This window comes from Nematolebias whitei, chromosome 8, assembly GCF_014905685.2.
Source record: "Nematolebias whitei isolate Nwh7 chromosome 8, NemWhi1, whole genome shotgun sequence".
Classification (NCBI taxonomy): Eukaryota; Metazoa; Chordata; class Actinopteri; order Cyprinodontiformes; family Rivulidae; genus Nematolebias; species Nematolebias whitei.
In genome coordinates, this window is record NC_056505.1 from 17,188,727 (window position 1) to 17,213,291 (window position 24,565).

General features: G+C 37.8%; 1 protein-coding gene across 1 annotated transcript in view; it reads right to left on the bottom strand.

The window, feature by feature from the left end:
• Window positions 1-24,565, bottom strand: part of grid2 (glutamate receptor, ionotropic, delta 2) — a 724,936-nt gene that overhangs the window by 698,048 nt on the left and 2,323 nt on the right. The window lies entirely within an intron of this gene.

The window sequence follows — 24,565 nt, forward strand, 5'->3', positions numbered from 1 at the left end:
TATATATATATATATATATATATATATATATATATATATATGTGTGTGTGTGTGTGTGTGTGTGTGTGTGTGTGTGTGTGTGTGTGTGTGTGTGTGTGTGTGTGTGTACACACTACGATCAATGATAGGTGTAGTCTGCGAACAACAATATTAACTTTCCTTTCATCATTTTAATTGGTTTAGTTTTGTTTAGTTTAGACATAGAGGAAAAAAACATTTTTTTCTTGCTTCACAACTTTTTTCTATAAATCTTTTTTTTTTCAAATGTTTGTAACAACAAACTTCTAGGCAAATAAATTCTGTGCTACTTTAACATCCTGTATTTTACCCAGAAGCTAAGAATGATTCAACTTTTTTATATTTATTTTATTTCTACTACGGTTTACTTTTTCCTAATAAGTGTCAGAAAATTTGAAGACAAACTTTGTTTGTTTCTGATTAAAATCAGAGACAGCTGACGACCAGCAGGTACTCGTACATTTTTCTAATTAGTAAGACAAACACCACTAACACATTTTTTGAGGTAGTGGGCTAAGGCCTTGTCTTTACAAACAGAATATGCAAGCCAATAACTGTGACAAACATTTGCTCTCCATTTCTAATTTACTCTAATACACATTTTTCAATGCAATGACTTATCAATCAATTGGGTGGCCAATCCGATTCCATGGGGGGAACGTGCCCACCCAGTCACCCCTCTGGCTCTGCCCCTGTTAGCTGTTATCCTAACGTTCATGCTTTTAGTCTGTGAAAGGAGATTGGAGTCTCAGAGAAAACCCACATGTGCATGGGTAGAACATGTTAACTCCACACAAAAAGACCCCAGGCCAGAAGGCAATCCTGTGACCTTCTCACTGAGAGATTACAGCGCTAACCACTGTTCCACCATGCCACTCCTCGTACTAGGTCAAGCTAAAAGAATGACACAGTTAGGGAATTCAGTTGCTTAAAAATTTAACTTTATTTTTCTGTTTCTTTGATGGTTTTTCCAACACAATGATTATGTATTTTATTTATTTATTTATTTATTTGTATACATTATTAAATCACCCTGCATCTAAAAAGGAACCCATTGGACAGAGCTGCAGCTTTAGAGAATACAGCGCTTTCACCTCTTCTGTGAATCAGTAATGACAATTCAAATGTTAAACTGTAGTCGTGAGGGCTAATTCAGTTTTAATTTTCATATAAAATCTTCTGCTTTATTATTAATCTGTAAATGACTTATTCATTTTAACTGCCTTTGATTTTCTACTGTAATCTTAATATCTTTTTATTTCTAACTCTAAACGAATCTATGTGGAGATAATTTATTTCCACTCTCGCCTGCTTTATTTATTTTTATACTTTGTCCTTTCATATTTACACATCCTACAACTCAAACTTTTCTATGAACTTTTTTTATTAAAAAAAAAAAACAGCTTTTAACTGATGAAGAGAGTGAGTTCCATTCAACGTTAAACAATATTTTATAGAAGCAATAGATGCTGTTGAACAACAGACTTACAGGACTTGAGACAAGACAGTCATATAGAATAGAATAGAATAGAATAGAATAGAATAGAATAGAATAGAATAGAATAGAATAGAATAGAATAGAATAGAATAGAATAGAATAGAATAGAATAGAATAGAAATATCCTTTATTGTTACACAGTGGGGAAATTCAGAAGTTAAGATAATTTAAGTAAAGTTAATTCAAGTTACATGATTGTGGCATCTACTGTTTGGTGTGTTTTTGTTGTAGAATAGTGATTTAGAAGAAACAACTAAAAAAGGAGACTCATTACAGATAAAAATGAATTCCTTTCAGCCTCACTCTAAATTTCAACACCATCAAAACAGAAAGTTTATGCCCAGTGTTGCCTGCGTGTCAGATCTGAAAACATCCTGTGGAAGGAGAAAGTTTCCAGTCTGATAAAAAATAAAATAAAGGCACAAGCTTAAAAAAAAGTGTGCTTAATTTATTTATTTTTTTTTTTTTTGTGGGAGCAGTGGGTTAATGGCGGAAAAAATCTCTCACTAACATTTATCCAAAAGAACCACACTCGATAGCAGGACAAGACTTTTAACCTGGTATTTTTACTTGCAAGGTCATATTTTCAGGAGGGGTTACATAAATATTCATATATCACATGAGAACCACAAAAAAAATTAATACACGAGCTGCGTTACCCGCTTACTTTTATACCCTTATCAGTTCAGCAGGGTTTATTGTAGCTCAGTGAGTGTCCTTGAAACCAGCTGCAGTCTCACATGGGCAGCTGTAGCTGAACGGTTAGAGCAGTCGTCCTCCAATGCAATAGTTGGGGGTTCACTTCCACCAGCAGTCACATGCTGAAGTGTCCCTGGGCAAGACACTGAACCCCTAAATGCCTCCGATGTGTGTCCCTTTGGTGTATGAATGTGATAAAGCACTGATTATTCTTTGTACAGACATAGTAGTAGAGTGCTGTATGAATGGGTAAATGAGGACACAGATTGTAGTGTAAAAAGTTTGAGTGTCTTATCAGATAGGAGAACGCTATATAAGTGTAGTCCATTTACATGGCACTCTTGACCTTCACAACACGGGCATCTCTTCAGTTCAGGATAAAAGAGTGTTTCGGTAGACAATTCGGTTGTTTGATCTCAAGGGAAGAATGTTAATTTAAAAAAATCCATAACTTTTGGCCAAAAAATATCTGACACTTAATTTCCATGTGCTTTCAAAGTAGCAACAGTTGAACACAAATTTGTTTTGGAGTATTTTACTCATAACTGCAGGCTGATTTGTCTATCTGACAAAACAACTGAAAAAAGATAAATGAACCTGTAACAGCTGGGCTTTATTCAAATAAAATATGCTTGAGCTCAGAGTTTTAAAGAAAAGTACACTGATACAGAATTACAATATGATTCAATAAACATACTAATTAGTGCATCTTATCATGCACATGTTATCATTAAAAAAAAATCATAATTTCGGAATTTACGGACCTTGGTTGAGTACACTGAATTCTGAGGTGTCTTACAATATTTTTTTTTCTTTTTGTTCAATTGTTACTTTTTCCAAGTTTTCACCCTAAGCAAAAATTTTAAAAACATTTGAAGGTCATCTTAAAAATTTTATTTTGAGAGGACTTTTTTTCCATTTACAACACAGAATCTTCTGCTTGTTTAACTAATTTGAAAAGAAAGAAGTACAACACTACTCCAGCACCTATTATGAATCAATTCATAAGGATTTATTTTTAAAATGGGTAATCCAGTTAAGCCTGGATAAATAGGCCAATTGAAACTAAACGTTGACATTCTCTGTCAAACCGCTGCATGTTGGTTTAAATGTTTTAAAAGCGCCTGATGCAGAATGACTTGTAGACACATGCAAATCAATGTTAATTTGCTCATTTTAAATAAATATGTTTGATGCACAGTTTGCCCTGAGGTAAAGTTTCAGTTTGAACTCGAGCAGAAGCAAGACTGTATTTACTGCCACAGATTCAAAACTGGTCTTGATGTTGGACTCCATACTGGCTGAAAGGCCACAGATTTACTCCTTTCATTACCTGTGTTGACTCTAATGGCCTGAAGCATTCCTCTACTCTTTTAAGTGTCAGTCTTTCTCTCATTAAACTAAGTCATTTCAAACAACATCCTTGTTGCTTCAATATGCATTTGTGAACCAAAACAGATCACCCATTTTAAACCAAATTTATTGTATTATGTGCATGTCAAAATAAATGTTCTGAATAGAATAATTTACCTACAGTTGTGGGGTGGTTGCCAAAGTCGTTTCAGATCACATGACTGAGGACAGAGTCAGGTTTTAGATGGGTTTGGTTGGTGGTGTTGGAGTGGACATGCTGTGAATTATTAATGTTTGTTAGTAACTACAGATTTAGTTTTTCATATGATTGTCTACTGTTGTCTGTACGTCATCTGTGTTCCTTGTTTAAAACAGGTCTCTCTTGTAAATGAGTCCTCAAGACTCAATGAGACTAATCTGTATACCGTATTTTTTGCTGTAAGTCTTTTTTTTTTGCATAATTTGCATGCCCTGCGACCTATAGGCCGAAGCGACGTATTTATGGATTAATTCCTACATTTATAAACCAACTTTTGGCTGAAATATGACCGTTTTCATTAATTCTGACTGAAAATTTTGAACACTACCATTTTTAGCCACTAGATGGCAGCAGAGTAGCAAGGCATTGTATCATGTAATAGGTAAAAGTGGCTATTAAATTCAATTTAATTCAGTTTATTTATATAGTGCCAAGTCACAACAGAAGTCATCTCAGGGCACAGAACAGAAACATCCATACATAAAAATAATAAGTTAACACTATATATCTGAGGAGCAGACTGTTTTGAATTTAATGAATCATCGACTTGCCTTAGCCTCCACCATCGTCTGCCTGGATCAACCAAATCAGCTTCATTTTGCTGTGCTGCCCCGGCGAAATGCAGCTGAGTTGACCATCAAAGTGCATTTATTAAGCAAAATGTAGACTGAGACACACCTTTACTATAATTTCAAGCAAACAAAGAATTGTTTTAAAGTGTTACTCTTATGAAATTCTTGTTAAAGTCCTCCTGTGCGCGCTCCCGCGGCCGCCATTTGGCAGCCCATCGATTTTTGGCACAACACCTGCCCACATTTACGGGTTGTCAGCGGTGGCGCGAGACAAACGCGACGCATCAGCGGTGATGCACAATAGACGTGATGTATACAAAGAAGCAACGTATTTATGGATTTTTCCACTTTATTAGACAAATTTGGGCTGATGCGACTTATAGGGCGGTGCGACGTGTACGGCGGAAAGTACGGTAAATACAGGTTGAAAAGTATATTACCTTTTTTTTTTGTATCACTAAATTAGTTTTACTCTAACAAAAGAAAACAACAGTTAATTGTTTCTGCATAGTATTTGTTCGGAGTTCAGAAAAATAAGTAGGTAAACAGAAGCTAATTCTAGTAGTCAGCTCTACTTATACAAAGTAGTTCACTTATAATATTTAGTAAGAAGTATTGAAGAAAACTCACTTGGCAGCTTACTTTACTTTATAAATGTTTTCAATGTTTGAGGCAGAGCAATTTGCAATTTGCAACACAGATTTTGTGAAACTTTATGACACTCATTACACTACTGACATGATGGTTTATGTTTTGTACATGTTCATTTGTCATGTTCAGATAAAGCTCTTTCTTTGTGGGATTATTTTGCATCCCTCTTCTCTAGCTGTGGCAGTAAGAGTATTAATATGCAGGAAAAGTTTCAGAACGTTCAATAAAATATACTTTTTAAAGAAAAAATAGGCTTCTGTTGCTTTATGTTAAAGAACTTGGTTCATAAATGTCTTATGAGTACCTGCTTTATCTCAGAGAAGCCTGAATAAGAAATGAAGAAGCTGATAAATTACATCCAATATCTTCACAAAGAAAAAGACCACATCGCTGCATGAAGTAGATTAACGCTGTGTATTGCCACAGTAATGTTCCACTTCGGTGCTGTGGCTCACATTTTATTACTGTAACATTAGATTTGATGCTTCTGATGATACATGCAGTAAAAGCAGTGTGTTGTACATGGCTGAGTCTCTTACTGGACTTACTTCCATCCAAAATGTTTTGTTCCGAGCTATCCATGTAAAGTATTAAATAGGTTTTTATAAGCAATGATAAATGCAAGAAAAAAAACTTTGTTTGTGCGGTTAGTGAACAGACTACATATTTTTTGATTTTAAAAAATAGTTATTACAAACTTTACATAGACTGAAAAACTTTTGAATATGCATAAGATGAGACAGTTCTTTTTACAGTAAATAATATTTAAAAAAGCAAACTTTTTTTAAGGTAAATCTTTTCTTAAAGCAATGAGGTGTTTGCCACCAACAATAATGCAGTCCACACTGTTTTAGTGTTAGGTGTTGCTTTTTCTCAACCCAAACTGCACCGAATAAAACAAGCCACCTTGCATTTTGTGGGTAATTGACGCAACTCTCCGCACCAGTGCATATTTTAAAATAAAAAGTTGGTACCACTTTACAATAAGGCTCCCCTTATAGATGCTAATAAATAGTGTATGTGTGTATGTTATTAATTTATCTATAAATGCTTTATAAATCATTAATAATTGTTTAGTATGCATTAATTAAGGGTGACAGAGACAAAACTGAGCAGTTTCTTGCCAAATAGTGAGCCAAATCTGTTCACCTATATATTTCATTTAGAGTTGTTATATTAAACATTTCAGACTAAGTTACTACCTTGTAAGCACAATAAACATTTGTAAACCCATTTTTTAGGATATAAAATTACTTGTGTTTATAGACGAATTAATAACATATCTATAAACTATTTATTAGTCATCTATAAGGGGAGCCTTATTGTAAAGTAGTACCAACAGTTCTAATTTTTGCTATAATGCAAAAAAAAGGGGGGGGGGGACAAGCATTTACACAAGATGAGGCAAAAAAAAAAAAAAAAGCAGTTTGACAGGCAGTGTGTTTCTGTCTGAGGCTAAAATTCTGCAAAATGTGATTAACAGTAGACTCTCAGAGCCGTGCGCTGGTTCAAAGAGCACAGACAAATTAGCCTGTGTTCTGAAAGACCTACATTATTCTGCCAAATGCATCACTATACAGTTTCTTTGATTAGGCTAATGCAAGAGAAAAGAAGCTCTCTATTCTTTTGCCTAAAGCTTGACACTATTCACTGTGTGTCAATTATTCTGTTTGAGAGTGTACCAACAACAAAGGTGTGTTTCATCACAAAGGTCTGGAGGTAAGAAACTAGAGGAAACAAACAGAGATCTTAGAAAGAGACGGAGAGAAGATTCAGGCGAACAAGAGAACGTGGCATGTTCCCTTTGACCCCGTCAAAGAGCTTTTTACAGAATTTACCTAAAATAACCAGCCCCTGAACAGATCCTCCATTGTTGTTCCTGCTCAAATGCTCAGACTAGTGAGCAGCCTAATGCAACTTCAGATAGAGCTGTGGATGGTTAATTTTGTCCAATAAAGGGAATACGGATTATTTGAGCCCTGCAGCAAAGGAAGCGTTCTGTGCATGTTTTTAGGCTGTTAATGACAAATCAATCCTGCACTGTTTTCGTATCATTTATCAGCTATGGTCGAACAGTCAGGTCTAACTGATTGTCTTCATGGCTTTTATCTGAGGCAAAGGAATTGCCAGCAGCCTCCTCACAGTGATTTTGGCAGAGCAGATCTCTAACAACCCTCAACCCACTGCCAAAACAAATGAGGGGAAACACTTAGCAGCTTGATGATTTATTTTTTTATTATTGTCTTTTTTATTGAAAAGTTGCCTCATCTGATTATTCCTTCATGAAAAAGGATACATAACTCATTTAAACTTGGAATTTTTAGATAAATGTGCACATAAAAAGAGCTATTTATTAACATATTTATATTTGTTCCAATCCCTCTTAACATCTTGAAGGGTTTTAAGCGCAATATTAAGATTTGGACAGGCCATTGAAATTAATTAGCAGCTGCCAAATTGTATTTGGCAACCAATTCATTTGGTTTAAAATTAGTAATTTTTCAGTTTTTTTCATAGATATTCATTAAATGTATTGCTCAAGATTTGCTTCCAGCATGCCAATATGTTTTGGGTAGTGAAATGGGTTTTGTGCATTTGTTTGCATGCTTGGGACGTAAAGTTTAGCATTTGTGCAGTTGATGACTCAAAGACTATTTAAGATTATGCCTTGTATATTTGGTATTGGTTGTTCATTGTTTTGACATTTTTCTGGTTTAATTTTATTTTTTTTTGTCTTAAGCTAGATTATTTGACGAATCTAAAGTGAAACCAGAAGTCAACGCTCAATGTTTAATTTCTTCTTGCCTTTTACAACATTCAATTTTGGCTTTCCACAATGTCTCCAGCTTTTCTGATTTAATTTGGCACTAATTGTGTTTTGCTGACAGTTCTAATGCAAAAATAACCAGGTAGATGTTTTTTAACCACCACTTCTGTAGTAAATGTATTTCTTTATTTGAAGTTTACTTAGTGCCCTGGTTGTTCACTGTGCTGTGTGCAACCAGAGCCAACATGCCCCTCAGTAACAATAAACTGTACATTTTATAATATGGAGCGCAGGTAACTGTCAACATTTGAATACAATACATCATTTTAATTTTCTATAGAAAAGGTAATGGACAGAGAAATAAATGTTTCAGTTTAGTTCTGATGTAAAGCAGCATGAAGGTGCAGTGTGACATGCTTGAGTTAATCTGCATTACACAACATCAGTCTTTGATGCAACAGCTGCATGCAGATGCACAAGTAACAATGTTGCACACACTATTTACACCAGTATTGTTAGTACAGACAGCATCACCATATGTATATTTAGTCTTATCCCGGGTGTGTTCCTGATAACTGAATATCATCCAGTCAAGAAGGTCTGGATTTATTCTCTTTATCAGCTTGAGTCGAGATGAACAACAAAAGCTGTCAGGAACAATTTCAACACGTGCCTATTTAAAAATTTCCACATGACATGAAATAAGATAAACCTAAAATCTAGTTGTAATTTATAATCTATACTACATTAGCCAACGTTGCAACAGCTGATTAAAAAACTGATCATATTCAAACTGTTATATCAGCCGCTGTCTAAGAACTTGATGAAAAGTGAATGAGTGTAAATCAAATATGCTTTATAGAATAAGCGCAACTTTAGAACTTGGAATTTTCATGAACAGACTCCATTAATTATATGTTGTTTAGAAACTTACATATAATTTCACATAATAAGGTTACTTACTATTAAGCAGTTTTAATTCAAGGTCCTTTTTACATCCCAGCTCTCTGTTTTTTTTACAGACACAACCCCATTCTCTGAGCACACATGCATGCACATACATTGAAGCAAACCTGAGTGGTATAACGTCACATCCACAATCAGTTCACACACACAGACACATCACAAATATAGCCATACTGTAAGTAGCATGTTGCACAGAGGTGACTCTTTCAGTGCACACAGTAGACTATAAGATCATGCACACAGGCCTGATTTGGTTTGACTGCACAGTAATGTGCTGGGTTTAGATGGCTGTCCAGAGTGCATAACCCTCAGCAACTACACAGAGATAAAAAAGACTGCTTTCATATTCTGCTGAACTCCACAGCCAGACAGGACCAGACAGCTCATGATAGGAGTGGAGTGTCCGTGTACATGTGCAATAACAGCTGACTGCATTTGCCTTCCACTTGCAGCATCTAATATAATCAGTGCATTTATTGATAGAGATCACACAGCTGGAGCTGGAGAACACCGACAGTGCACCTACATGTCCAGTTAATCATGTTAACATCCATGTAAATAGTGTGTGTTTTAAATGACTAGAAATGTTTTGAAGAGGTGGATTTGATGCATATTGTATTTATTGTAGGATGGCAACAACTTGATGTGTCCCCCTAATGTCTAATGATGTTGAGTCAAGTCCTCTGGATGAATTCTTTTTTATTGAAACGTTTCATATTTTATCCAAAAGACTTCATCAGTGTGAAACATTTCAACAAAGAAGAATCCATCCAGAGGACCTGACGCAACTCTGTTAGATTTATCTACCTGGATTATTGAGCATGCATCAGGACATGTCCCCCTAATGCTTTTGTAAATCTGTACATTTCTCACTTGTATCCGTTGTAATACATCATTCTATTGTATTCTATTCAATGTTACGGTAAGTAATAACTTTGTTGACTAAATGCAGTAATCCTCTCCCCACGTGCCTGAAAATAATAGGTAGCACATTTCTATAACGCTGTGCACATCAATCCAGTGCACATAAAATAAAAGTCTCCATATACTTCACTGATATACGACCAACAGTTAAATATAGATTATGTGAGCATCCTTCTTTTTTTTTTACACATCTCTGTTGTCAAATAAAGTTAATTCAAATTTCACCTTGTATTTAGACTCCTGCAGCCTTAGAGTTTGGATGCAAACTAATCCTCTTTCGCTCTCCCTCTCAGCACTAAACCTTCCCAGAATTACAGCACTGTCCCATTGTGCATGTCCTGTTTTAAGCTCAGCTAACTCCCTCAAATGTGAGTGAGTGTGTGTTTGTGTGAGTTGTATGTGTGTGTGTATGTGTGTCTGTGAGCAGGCTTTTTGGATGATGACAAGCAGATGATTTGGAAAGGGAACACTAATTAGAAAGACCTGTGCTCGGAGGCATTTATAGACGCACACGGAAAAATAAAATAAACGCCCACTCATATTCTCTCCTACACACAAACATGTTCGCAGGTCACCGGAAATCAAAGGAATTAATAATACCAAAAACAACAATATCCTGATGATTAGAGTGAGGACCTTCAGACTAAAGAGGATTTTCAGCTTAACTTTTTAAGATTTAGCTACAAGACTTATGCTCAGGACAACACTGTAATTGAATAAGATATTTGCATAAGGATTATTGGTTCCAGTTCTAATTCTTTTTATTTAATACCACAAAAAAGGGATATTTTCAGTCAAACGAATAAAGGTTATAATGAACATGCATTAAGCTTCAACACACTTACTGTGATGTGTAGTGAATGGTCAGCGGAGTAAACAAATAGATTCCTTCTTCCAAAGAAAAGGCCTCATGGTCCTAAATGTGACTGTAAATGGTGAATTTGCTCAGAGTGTAAATATTCAGCGTGAAGCAAATATGTGCTGATGGAGGCTCAAAAATCCAAGTAGATTAATCTAACAAGGTTAAATCAGGTCCTCTGAACGGATTGTTTGTTGAAATGTTTCATCTTTTATCCAAAAGTCTTCTTCAATCTGAGGAGCTGCAACAAACGCAGTTTCTCTGAAACTCCCACAACAATCATTCCATACATTATGCATATACTGTATATATACACATCCATGCACACACACACAGAAGTTTTATAAAACAAGATTTTACTTGTAAGTTTCGGTAAAAGACCGATCTGATCTTCAAGCGAGCGAGTCAGTCACTCTGTCTATGAAGCCACATAAAAGAGTTGCAGAATGAAACCTGACAATGTCATCATAAATAATCATAGAGCTCCAAGGACATGATGTTGCAACTTCAGTGGCAGCATACATATTTCCAAAATCCAATAGTGCAAAAATAAAATGTGTCAAAAATCCTTGTTATTAAACCCTAGTTCTATTTGCACTACAGCCTAGGCTTGGTTTGTAAATGAGAATAGTTATAAAATGCTTTGTCTTAGAGGTCTCTGCACAGAAAACTAGTGGATCTGGTGGTTTAATAAACTTCAAATATTCACTGAAAATAACAAGCAGCTTCAAAAAGAACAAGAGGACACAAGCTTGATAAAGAAGGAAAACAGGGGTGTGAGTTTTCTTTTGATTAAAGGTCAGCAGACAATTAAAGAGCCCAAAGTAAGGAAAGTGCTTGTGTGGGCAGAAGGAGGGAGAAGGGAGGAGAGGCAGAAAATGTGGAGTAATAGGAAAAATCAAGTAAAACGGAAAAGAAGAGAACAACAGGGAAGCCGGAGGGATGTCCACAATCAGACAGGAACTAATGATGCTGTCTCAATAACAGATTTCAAAGTCATTTCAGTACAGCTTGTGCTGTAGTATTCTCTGAACAGCCTTTGATTTAAAATCCCAAAAGTTCAATTTGTGATTAACACGTAAAAACAATATAATATTAAAATGACCATGAGATTTAAAATTACATATCAGAAATATTATAGCAGCACGGTGGCGCAACTGGTAGAGCTGCTGCCTCTCAGCGAGCAGGTCCTTGGTTCAAACCCCGGTCCAGGGGCCTTTCTGGGTGGAGTTTGCATGTTCTCTCCGTGCATGTGTGGGTTTTCTCCGGGTACTCCGGTTTCCTCCCACAGACCAAAAACATGCATGTTAGGCTGATTGGTAACTCTAAATTGTCCCTAGATGTGAGTGAGAGAGTGAATGGTTGTTTGTCTCGTTTGTCTCTATGTGGCCCTGTGATGGACTTGCGACCCGTCCAGGGTGTACCCCGCCCCTCGCACAGTGATTGCTGGACATGGGCACCGGCGACCCCCGTGACCCAAAATGGAACAAACGGGTAAAGATAATGGATGGATGGAAATATTATATTAATTTCAGCACCAAATGGTATAGTCAGATCTTCATATTCAAAATATACCTTATTCATCTTTAAAAATGTCTGTTTTGAGTCTAAAAGAGTTAAAACAACAATTATGATATCAAGTGATTAGCAAAACTATATGAAGAATGCAGTTTTAGGAAGCTCAAGACCAACCAGCAGCAAAACCCTCCCCAGAAACAACAGACAGCATTTCAACTTCTTAGATCTGGATGCTGTAACCAACCCAGTGACCGTTTCATCAGCACTAAAAAACAACCATAATCAACATGCAGGGCCCTTTGATACCAGTCTCCATGACAGGTTCCTCCGTAAGAAACAATTCAGGTTTTGTAATTCCATCTACTCAAAAGTGAAATGTATAAATGCAGCCCTAATCAGAAGGTTGAAAGATAAACACATGTAGATGTACTGTATAGTAAAAAACACAGGAGTCACACACCCACTTTACATACTATATAACATGATACATATTACTGAGATATTAAGGTTAAATAAAGTGTCATATTCTTATGGTTTGAGTAGCTAATACCTCTACTTCTATCATCCTACCATCACTGTTCAGTTTGCAAATGTTTTCTTTCAAGCAGCATCAGCAAACATCCCTTCACAGATGGGGTTTTTAGTTTCAAGATCTTTCGTAACGCCAAGTATTTTGTACTGATCTACACAGATGCACTTATGACTTTTGCTTATACGTAGAGAGCAACGTCTAGTCAAGTCATTAAATGACAAGTGGAAAACAAATAAATGGCATGAAAGAAATATATTTGGATAATATAAACAGCTAAGTATTTATGTTGTATTAACCTACTCAGTCAAAGGGTTGTAAGCTCAATCATCCAGGTAGATAACCTTTTTTGTTGTTATCTACCTGGATGACTGAGCTTACAACCCTTTTTATGAACCACTTTGGCTTTGGTGTCCTCAGGCTGTTTCTGTGAGTAGCATGTTGGTCGTCTGGCCTAAAACATTTGATTGTTGTACATGATGACTGATTGTTTTGGATGGGTGTGTTTTGCACGTGTTAAACGTCTACTTTTGAGATTCCAACAGGAAGTTGGCTTGAAACACAGCAGTGAAGGCTACCTATGGGACAGACCTGGTTGGCAGGCCATAGACTGAGGAAGTCCTCTGGATGGGGGACGAAATGTTTAATATCTTGATTCATGCTCAATAATCCAGGTAACAAAAAATCTTTAAAAAAAAGTTGTTAGGTCCTAACTTAAAGAATGGCCTGCAGGTCATTCTTCACCACTTGCTCTCGACGAGATCGGATGCTTCCCTCCCTCCCTCTCCGCTTTGCTTTGCTGCTCTGTCTGTCTGTGAAACTGCTGTGAGACTCTCTTGCATTTCTTCCGAACCATAATTATGGACTGTTTTGACCAGTTGGTCCCTCAACTCAATTTACAACATTTCTTCGAAGAGAAGACAGGCTTTAGGCGAGCCGATTTGCCCTGTTGGCACGCAAGCAGCTGGATATCTCATCGACTTGGAAAACTTGATGATGTGTCTATCTCTGCTGCCATCTGTGGATTTTAAGGACGCATATTTAATTGGATTTTCGATAACTGGTTCCTGCTATTTTGGATTCGGCTGGCTGATTTATCTACAATCAAGGAAGTCGTCGGCAGCAAATTTGGACCCGATTATGCTGCTTGCCTTTATGATGGCTTGGTTCGTGTCGCGAGTACCCAGACTCAAATGCTTTGGGCTGAATGGATCAGATCTTGGGGATTTTACTCAGGCACATTCCATCGGTGTGGCCATGTATTTTGGACATTTCAGAACAGAGTTGACCAACACAGACTCAAGGTAGATGTCATTAAGTCCTGCCTGTCCCCAAAACAACTGTGTGTTTATCTAAATTTTGGTTCCCTTGGCTGGTCTTGAAGATCATCTTATCTGAATTCACCTGGAGAAAATGTGATCCGACGCTCACCACCCCCTCCCTGAGGAATTTCCAACTGATAACCAGATGAAACCCAGCTGAATAAACTTTATGTCATCATAGATGTTATCCTTGGCCATTCCTCGACATACCTCAAGAATGTTTATGGATCTCACCGGAGGACATTGACTGATTAGTGACCTCGAGAGCATCTATAAGCGTTGTTGACCGCTCTCGTCTCCGATTGCAGAATGTCTACGTAAATATGTGCTTGTTTGTGCGAGGTGTTTTTTTAATATTATAGGGGGTTTTTTCTCAGGCAAGAAAAAAAAGTCTGATAGGAATTTTTTTCGCCTCCAACACTTACATGTGTCCAGTTAACCACTGTTTTGGTCTGTCCAAACAGGTCTCACTTGTAAATGAGTCTTTGAGGCTCAATGTAATTTATCTGTTTAAATAAAGATTGAATGAATGAATGAAAAAAAAAAGGTCCACAAATTTTGATTACATCACAAGATGCTATTGTGCTTATTTTAAAAGTTGCAGCTACATTTCCTGGTTTTTTGCATGTTTGATACGTATGTATGCATGTTCTCTAATAATCTTCTATTTAAAATATTTTAAGAGGTATCAGTTAGCTGGTTTACTGCAAATACACCTCTAAACACATTAATAAAACATTGTAAGAACCTTTAAATCTTAATGTGAACAAGAATCATTCTGCTTTTATACACGCAACATCACTTTCAACAGGAAAACCCTGTTTTCAAATATTTGCCTATAAATTTATCCAACTTAAATTGATTTTTTTTTCCTCCAAACCCTAAATGAACGTAAGACTGAACACTACAAAGCAGATGGGCACATGCAGGCAGCTTTGTAATGTGTTGCCAAGTGTGTCAAGCAAAAAACAAACAAACAGCACATTACAATTCCATGAAAGCAATTAGCAAAGTGTTTAACACCTCTTAGTTCCAATGTCTTTTTCTGTAATCACTGGCAGCCTGTTAAACATTGAATGGGAGGTCTAGATTTAAAAGGAGAAAAATGAATGAATAAGTCACGGGGAAAGGGGCAGGTCAAGGTTAGGCTCAGAAAGCCATGATGTAGCAAATTAAGTAACAACATTCACGGAAAAAATGTAAGACTGCAGCTTAATTAAATTTAACACAGTGATTTTTGTACAATGATGTATTTGAGGCAACTAGAATAAAACCTTTGTAGCAATTAACTGTTTACTTTTAATCAATATTTTTGTAGCAGACCTTCCCAAAGCACTCTGCCCTTTCTGTCTGAAACACTTCCAAGTGGGTGAAAAATATACAGTGACTTCTCTCCATATAAGTTTTGACTTGGCTGACTCATTATACCATCTAAGTGGCACAGTGGCGCAGTTGGTAGAGCTGCCACCTCTCAGGTTGCTGGATCGAATCCCAGCCAGTGGGCGATTTTGGGTGGAGTTTACATGTTCTTTCCGTGTGTGCGTGGGTTTTCTCCAGGTACTCCAGTTTCCTCCCACAGACCAAAAACATGCATGTTAGGCTGATTGGAAACTCTAAATTGTCCCTAGGTGTGAGTGAACGAGTGAATAGTTGTTTGTCTCTATGCGTCCCTGTGATGGACTGGAGACCAGTCCAGGGTGTCCCCTGCCTCTTGAACATTTGATTTGAGCACCAGTGACCCCCGCGACCCAAAAAGGAAGAAGTGGGTAAAGAGGATGGATGGATGGATGGATGGATGGATGGATGGATGGATGATCTACATTTGAAAACTACAGTCTCCACTTGACTCTGCAGAAATCTGTTTTATGCTGCCATGAATATACAGTACTATGTACAACAATATCAGCTTAAGGAAAATTAGATCTAATCATTTCTTACATTTGAAATCACATATTTGATAAAGCTTTAAAAAAAAAAAAAATCAACACAACTACACTATAGATCAGTGTTGCTCAATCATGGTCCTTGAGGACAACTATCCTGTGTGTGTTTAGTAGTTTCCCTTCTCTTCAGCAGGTCTTCCACTTTCTGCAAAAGCCTAGTGATCCCTCAAAAATTCAAATGAGGTGCGTTGAAGCAAAGAAATATCTAAAACATGCAGGACGGTGGCCCTCAAGGACCAGGATTGAGGACCGCTGCTACAGATGTTTAACAAGATTGTACTTAACTTATCACTGTCTTGACAATGTTAAACAATCCAAATGTTGATTATTATCTTAGTCAATAAAAGAAAAGTGTAATTTGTGTATAGTTGTTTTTTTTTTTTTTTTTTAATATTATAGTGGTATCTACAAATCAATACGACATCCACAAAAGCAAGTATCAATTTTTATACATTTTATATATCTAGGTGAGATCTTTTTTATGAACTGAAAGCATTGATGGTGATAGATGTATGAACAGTCTCACATTATAAATAATTTAATATTCATGGAAAACACATGTTAAGCACATTCAGGGCATCCTCTGCCCCTGTGAGACAAAGTGTAGATGGATGGATGACCAAGACAGAATTTGTAAAGATGAATAAATATGAACTATAGTGTAAAGGCACAAAAAGGACAGAGAAGGGTGAGGATTGTTGTAAATAGAAAGAAAAACTGCCTATATTTATTATTATCCACCTAAATTACATGTGTCATGATGTTTGTACCGCAAAATAAAAAAGAATGTATGCCTGAACACTTCCACACTTGATATGGACAGCCATCCTTGTTCTTAGTCTATAAAAAGAGGAGTCACTGCTTCAAAGTTGCTCTCATTGTTAAAATGCTCACATAAAGCCAAACTGAACTGCACACTAAGCATTCTTACAAAAGATGACTCGCTGCATAGTAATATTTTACCTCTATTGTTTGTTCTGTATATGTGGTTTTTCTCCAAACAACTAGCTGGATATATGTGCATAAATCACTCATCCTTAATATTAGAAGCCACTATAAATCTATAATTTTCTGCACAGAATCCAGGCTCAAATCTATATTAAAAGCAATTATAAAACAGTCCAATGTAATCACTTAGTTCTGGACCATGGAGGGATTTTTAAACAAGCTAATGAGAAATAATTACTGTGTGAAGAGTTACCTTTTAGGACCGCATAACTCCTTAAAACGGAGTGGTTAATACTATTTCATAAGCTTTTGCACCAGTGTTAGTTTTATACTAGATGGTTATTTCAGTAGAAATATGAAATTCCTGCCAGAAGTGCCCCAAACGGCAGCTGAAGTTCAGCTCGATGCTGTTGCCACTGTACGTGACTGAAAATAGCCATATAATGAAAGCAATTAAAGGATTTTTAATGTACATTCAGATGACCTGCAAAACAACAACAAAAAACAGAGTATGGAGTTATTTTAAGATTGTAGCAATCCACTTTAGTTTTGATCCTGTTTGAACTGTAAGCTCAACAATCTGGACAGAATAAAACAATTTATTTCTACTAGTTCTTCATAGTACTATCTACAAGACACAAGATAAAGATTGTTCATTAGTTTTCTACCGAAACCTATACTTTAAGACATCAAATTTATTTTTACCAACACTCAAAAGCAAGCTTTAATCTGTTTTTCAGTAAAATAATGAAGCATTGTCAAATACATGTCTGCCTGCAGTTTGGAAGTATTCTTGTGTCCTCATAGATATGGTTTAAGTTAATCTTTAAAAAATAAAAAATAAAAACAACAAGCATAATTTGTTTGGTTGAGCAACTACAAGTTCTTGTCCTGAGATGACAGTAAGAGCATGTCATCTCAGATAAACACACATCATATAATATAATCATCCTGCAACAAGGGCTGGAATTGTACAAGTCCATCCCAGACCATCTGCTCTGTCCTACCTGCATCGCTGACTGATGCGAAGAGATGAAGCACCTTGGGCAGCGCTGTCATGTCTCTCTATCCCTGCTCTGCACTCAACCACTGACAAGAAACAAAACTTCTTTTCACAGCTTCCTGTCAGTCCATCTCAACCTCAGAAACACACACATCCTCTCCTCCACTTCATCTCCATGGCCTGCTTAAAAGTTCTGCATCAGTGGCCAGGTACAGACTTCTGCATTGCTGTCCATCTCCAAAACACAACCACAGAGAAGAAGCCGCACGCAAACTTACAGACACTATACAATGCACACTGTTCTGAATTTAACAGCCACATAATTCATTTTTGTTCAAGCCCAGAGGGATATGAGGAGCTAAACCTTCCACATCAAAGATACTTTGGGACAAGCACATCTCTCTCCACTCAGATGTATAACTCAGAAGATATGAAGCATTAAATACACACTGAGCAGCCATCACCATGCTGACCTTTTACATAACTGAAGATTAGAATAAATATATACACACACAAACATGATCAGAAGAAACGAATTTGAAGAAGGAAATTGTCCCATTAGCTGTGCAACTTATAAGCTAACACAGAACTAGCACACTTATTTGGTTCTTTCCGTTCTTTTTTTTTTTTTTCTAAGTATGCGTATAATCGAGATCCAGTGATTTTTAATGTCCATCAAACATCTTTCCTTTTAGCCTTAAATTTGTGTATTTTTGTTTACCTTCGAGTCTGCTAAGGAGTAAAGTTTTAGTGGCTTTTACCAAAGGTGTGCATTTTGTGCTATGGAAGACAAATTTACAAAAAGCAAAAATCACTTTTAAAAACTATATTACCACAATAATATCAAAGTTCATGCTCAATAATCCAGGAAGAAAAATCCAACAAAGTTAAGTCAGGTCCTCCGGATAGTTTATTTTTTAACGAACACACATAAAAAGAAACCGTCCAGAGGACCTGACTGTTGGATGTATTAATAATATTTTCCTTTTTTTTAGATGGGTAGAAATGGTGGTGCAGTGGGTTGAGCTGTCGCCTCACAGTGAGAAGGTTGCTGGATCGAATACCAGCCAGGAGCCATTCTGGGCGGAGTTTGCATGTTCTGTCTGTGCATGAGTGAGTTTTCTCCAGGTACTCCAGTTTCCTCCCACAGACCAAAAACATGCATGTTAGGCTGATTGGTAACTAAATTGTCCCTAGGTGTGAGTGAGAGTGTGAATGGTTGTTTGACTTTATGTGTTCTTGTGATGGACTGACCAGGGTGAACAAATTCACCTCCTCTCACTTCTCACACAGTGACCCCTGCATTTGGGTGTCAGTGACCCCTGCAACCCCAAAGGAAGAAGCAGGTAAAGATAATGGATGGATAGACACAATACTCTGTTGTGCTTTTTTTTTTTTTTTGGGGGGGGGGGGGAGTGCAAATTTAAACTTGGGTTATTATTTTGTATCCTACGAATCATTGTTAACAACTTTTACAAAAAAGGTCAGATATGCAGGTCTTTTTAAAATTTTAATTGGCATCATCTACCATTAGGTGTCAATTCGTTTTACCAAAGAAGTGAGGCATCAAATGATGCTGGGAGAACAGTGGGCAGTTACAGCTCAAATAAAAGCTCTCCCTGGACCTCTTAGGGACATGCCATACTCGCTAGTCCAATTTTAGAGCAAAATGAGCTTGTTTGGAGTTGTCAAATGAGGCACTTTAGAGGTTTAGAGACTTTCCCATCAACAGCACCATCCGAAAAGAATCCGAACAGCCACAAAATTAACCTAGAACAAGAAACCAAAACATACAGCCACTCTCAGGAAGAACTCCTGACAGTTGACAAAAAAACAAAGATGCATGAAGCAGAGCTTGTATCTCAAAGAACTGAATCAGTCTGGGTTTACAGAAGCAGTTCAGACAATCTAAATCCCCAGCAGAACTGTGGCCAGTTTGCAGACATGTTTAAACATCCTGCCTACCGAATGTCTGGGAAACATGTGCACAACTGCACCAAAGAGATTTGCTTCTACTGCTGGGCGGTTTCACATGGCATTTTGATTTTACTAAAAAAAAATGTCCAAAGCTCACTTTACTTCTAATGGCCCAAACCTCTTTCAGGCAGAGACTCACGCTTCACTTGTACAGTAACTGAGCTGAAAGAAACAAAAATCTTTTGCAGTTATATTGTATTGGCGTGAACTTTTCAGGTGGTTCGGACATTTTGCTACCGAAGAGAAGGAATGAAATATAAGACCAAAATCAAGTGAATATTTTATTGTTTGCTTTTGATATCATGCATTTTTGATTCAAAACTGCTCCCCAGCAGTCACATTGTCAACTAAGCTGCAGTTTAAAACTTAAATTAAATGTTTAATATGTAGAAATGGCATGATTTTAACCAGGATGAGCCAAGCAACTAGACATCATCAGTAATACCTGATGAGTCGGTGGACGAATGGCTAAAGGAAAAAATTCACACACAGAGAACTTGGTTTGACTCCTCAGGCCCAGCACACATCACACTCTGTGCATCTTTTTCTCTCTGCTAACCACACATGCAAAATCCATATGAACCGCCCCCATAAAGCAAAGATCCATTGGCATGCCGAACACGACACCGTGAGGGCCAAGAGGCAAGCGGACTCCCCCACCACCTCTCCTTCCCGCTGCATGCTGATCATTAGAGAGACAAAGTGGGAAGAGCGACAGGGAATGAAGTAAAGGAGGAGAGGGACGGGTGAGGCAGCAGAGCCAGTTCCCCAGTGGCTAAATCACATTTAATGCTCGGACCGAGCAAGATGAAACTGTCTGCTGGCCAGTGCGGTTATTATCACCGAAAAGATGGCAACTCTCTTAGACAATGACAGGTTTGAAGTTTTAGAGGGCTAAAATAGTGTAATGGCTCAAAGTCAGACTTTGTCAAAGTCTCTTCCTCCCCACCTTCCATCTTTTCTCCTTTTGATGCACACCTCCGTTTGCTTGTCTCTTGCCCTGTCTTACCCCCATTCCATCTTTAACAGCAACAAAGGGATTAAAAAAGGATTACTTCTGACATGTCAATGTGATGCGCCTGCTGAGTATGGCGCTTTCCTCCCCGTTCTAATGCAGGCCTAAGTCAATATGATACATATACGTACAAATAGAAAAAAGAGGTCAGCATTGTGAATTACAGAGGCTATTTCATCTATAGAAGAAAATGCTGGCTTAGTTCCTTGAACTATCTTTGTGAAAAAATGACAAGTTTCTGCCGTCCACCATCTCTCTTCACTGGTTTCACTTCCAAGGTCTCACATGCAACAAAGTGAGGAGAGCCAGGGTGCTTCAGGAACGTTGAGAAATGTAAAGACTACTATTGTTTTAGGGGTGATAACCTTTTCTTGTGACTCAAAGTGCTTGTGGAAAGCTTTCAAATCAACTACTGATTAGAAATAAGGTAGAGCGAACAAGAAGGCACACAAAAAACAGTGAGGGGAATCACAGCAGTGACGCAAACATGCACACTTATCATTTTGTCCTTAAACAGAAAAGAACGCAAACACACTCGTGATACTCATTTATGCAAGAAAACGCACTGGTTCAATGTACTTAAGAGTTTAGTTTATTTTGTCTGACTCCACTTTTCATTTTATAAATAAAAAAAAACACTGATGGAGCTGATGGTCGCCCTGGTTTGTAGAAGGAAATGAATTGTCCTTCTTATATATGTTGCAAAATTTGTTTCTTGGAAGAACTATGGGGTTTGAGGGGCTTTTTGTTTTTGTAAATCAAATATAAAAACCTTTAACCATGGGGATGTCGTGCTTAGAGCTTAATTTAACAAGTGTATAGTGGGCAGCATACAGTGGTGGACCATAAGGGCCAGCAAAGCATTCTCTTTTGGCCTAAACAAAATCAGAATCACTAAGTTACATTTTAGCATTTTTTGTACAGGTCCTTCTCAATAAATTAGCATATTGTGATAAAGGTCATTATTTTCCATAATGTAATGATAAAAATGAAACTTTCATATATTTCAGATTCATTGCACACCAACTGAAATATTTCAGGTCTTTAATTGTTTTAATACTGATGATTATGGCATACAGCTCATGAAAACCCAAAATGCCTGTCCCAAAAAATTAGCATATTTCATCCCACCAATAAAAGACAAGTGTTTTTAATACAAAAAACACCAACCTTCAAATAATCATGTTCAGTTATGCACTCAATACTTGGTCGAGAATCCTTTTGCATGAATGACTGCTTCAATGCTGCGTGGCATGGAGGCAATCAGCCTGTGGCACTGCTGAGGTGTTATGGAGGCCCAGGATGCTTCGATAGCGGCCTTAAGCTCATCCAGAGTGTTGGGTCTTGCGTCTCTCAACTTTCTCTTCACAATATCCCACAGGTTCTCTATGGGGTTCAGGTCAGGAGAGTTGGCAGGCCAATTGAGCACAGTAATACCATGGTCAGTAAACCATTTACCAGTGGTTTTGGCACAGTGAGCAGGTGCCAGGTCGTGCTGAAAAATGAAATCTTCATCTCCATAAAGCTTTTCAGCAGATGGAAGCATGAAGTGCTCCAAAATCTCCAGATAGCTAGCTGCATTGACCCTGCGCTTGATAAAACACAGTGGACCAACACCAGCAGATGACATGACACCCCAGTGACTGTGGAAACTTGACACTGGACCTCAAGCAATGTGAATTCTGTGTCTCCTCTCTTCCTCCAGACTCTGGGACTTTGATTTCCAAAGGAAATGCAAAATTTACTGTAATCAGAGAACATAACTTTGGACCACTCAGCAGCAGTCCCAGGCGAGATGTTTCTGACGCAGTCTCTTGTTCAAAAGTGGCTTGACCTGGGGAATGTGGCACCTGTAGCTCATTTCTTGCACACGCCTGTGCACGGTGGCTCTGGATGTTTCTATTCCAGACTCAGTCCACTGCATCCGCAGGTCCCCCAAGGTCTGGAATCGGCCCTTCTCCACAATCCTCCTCAAGGTCCGGTCACCTCTTCTCGTTGTGCAGCGTTTTCTGCCACACTTTTCCCTTCCCACAGACTTCCCACTGAGGTGCCTTGATACAGCACTCTGGGAACAGCCTATTCGTTCAGCAATTTCTTTCTGTGTCTTACCCTCTTGCTTGAGGGTGTCAATGATGGCCTTCTGGACAGCAGTCAGGTCGGCAGTCTTACCCATGATTGTGGTTTTGAGTAATGAACAAGGCTGGGAGTTTTTAAAAGCCTCAGAAATCTTTTGCAGGTGTTTAGAGTTACGTCGTTGATTCAGATGGTTAGGTTAATAGCTTGTTTAGAGAACCTTTTCATGATATGCTAATTTTTTGAGACAGGCATTTTGGGTTTTCATGAGCTGTATGCCATAATCATCAGTATTAAAACAATTAAAGACCTGAAATATTTCAGTTGGTGTGCAATGAATCTGAAATATATGAAAGTTTCATTTTTATCATTACATTATGTAAAATAATGACCTTTATCAAAATATGCTAATTTTTTTAGAAGGACCTGTATTTATTAATATTATTCTGAAATGTCTGTTCTCTTCATTTCAGAGCTTTTATTTTTCCTGGTTGTGCAGCTTCCAGTATGTTTTTTAGAGCTCTTATCAATCATATTTTGACAAGCATCTGTTGCTAGGGTCGAGGCCTTCAGAATCAACAGTGCAGGCACCTGCAGGTTAAAACAAGTGGAAATGAAACTGCTGCTTTGACAAATCAGATGTTGGGTTGGTGACACCAGGGCTATAGCAGGCATTAGACAATGTCAGCATTTTCACGTCATTTGATTGGACGATCAGAGAGCGTGATGGTCGGTGCTTGAAAACTGCATCTGTAGCATCCTGTAGTGCACAAGCCAAAAGTCAAGTGGACATTTTCAACTCTAAAGCAGATCAAAACTTGTGCCAGAAATGCAACAGAACAGATTCGACTTTCAGTGTAAGCTTCTGTGGCAACAGACAAGGACTTATTGTTGAAACAAACATCATGATGACCAGAACTGAACTGTGACGGAGAAAATAAAGGAGGATAAAGTTTGTGTACAGATAATCAAAACTCTTGGTGAGCAAAATGCATTTTATTATTTTTTGTCAGTTTATTACATCCGCATTGATGCTTTTGGTAATTATGTATGTGGCACAGCTGTAGATGCAGTTGAAGGAAACGTTGAATTGTTGTAATTGGGTTTCTTGCTTTAGTAATGGTTATACATGAGATACTTGTCTGTGATGCAGCACCATATGATACCGCATTTCTGTGCATTATTGATGATTTCTGTAGCCGTGGCGTCATAATGACAATATTAGGAGGTGGGTAAATTCAAGTAGGACACCACTGAAGACCTAGGTGTAAAATGCACAGCCCGCCACTGGCTGCATGGCAAACCAGTGGTTAAAGCTGTCTCAGCAAAAAGGTTGCATGTTCAAATCCTGTCTGGTGCAGTTCTGTGTGGAGGTTGTATCCCTATGTGAGTTGTCTGTGGAGAGTCTGATTTTCCTCCCACAGACCAAAAACATGTGTTAGTCTGATTGGTAACTCTAAATTGTCCCTAGGTGGAAGAGTGAGAGTGAATGGTTGTTTGTCTCATTTGTCTCTATGCGTCTCTGATGGACTTGCAACCTGTCCAGGGTGTCCCCTGCCTCTCGCACAGTGACTGCTGGATATGGGCACCAGTGACCCAAAAAAGGAAGAAGCGGGTAAAGAGGATGGATGGATGGATGGATGGATGGATGGATGGATGGATGGATGGATG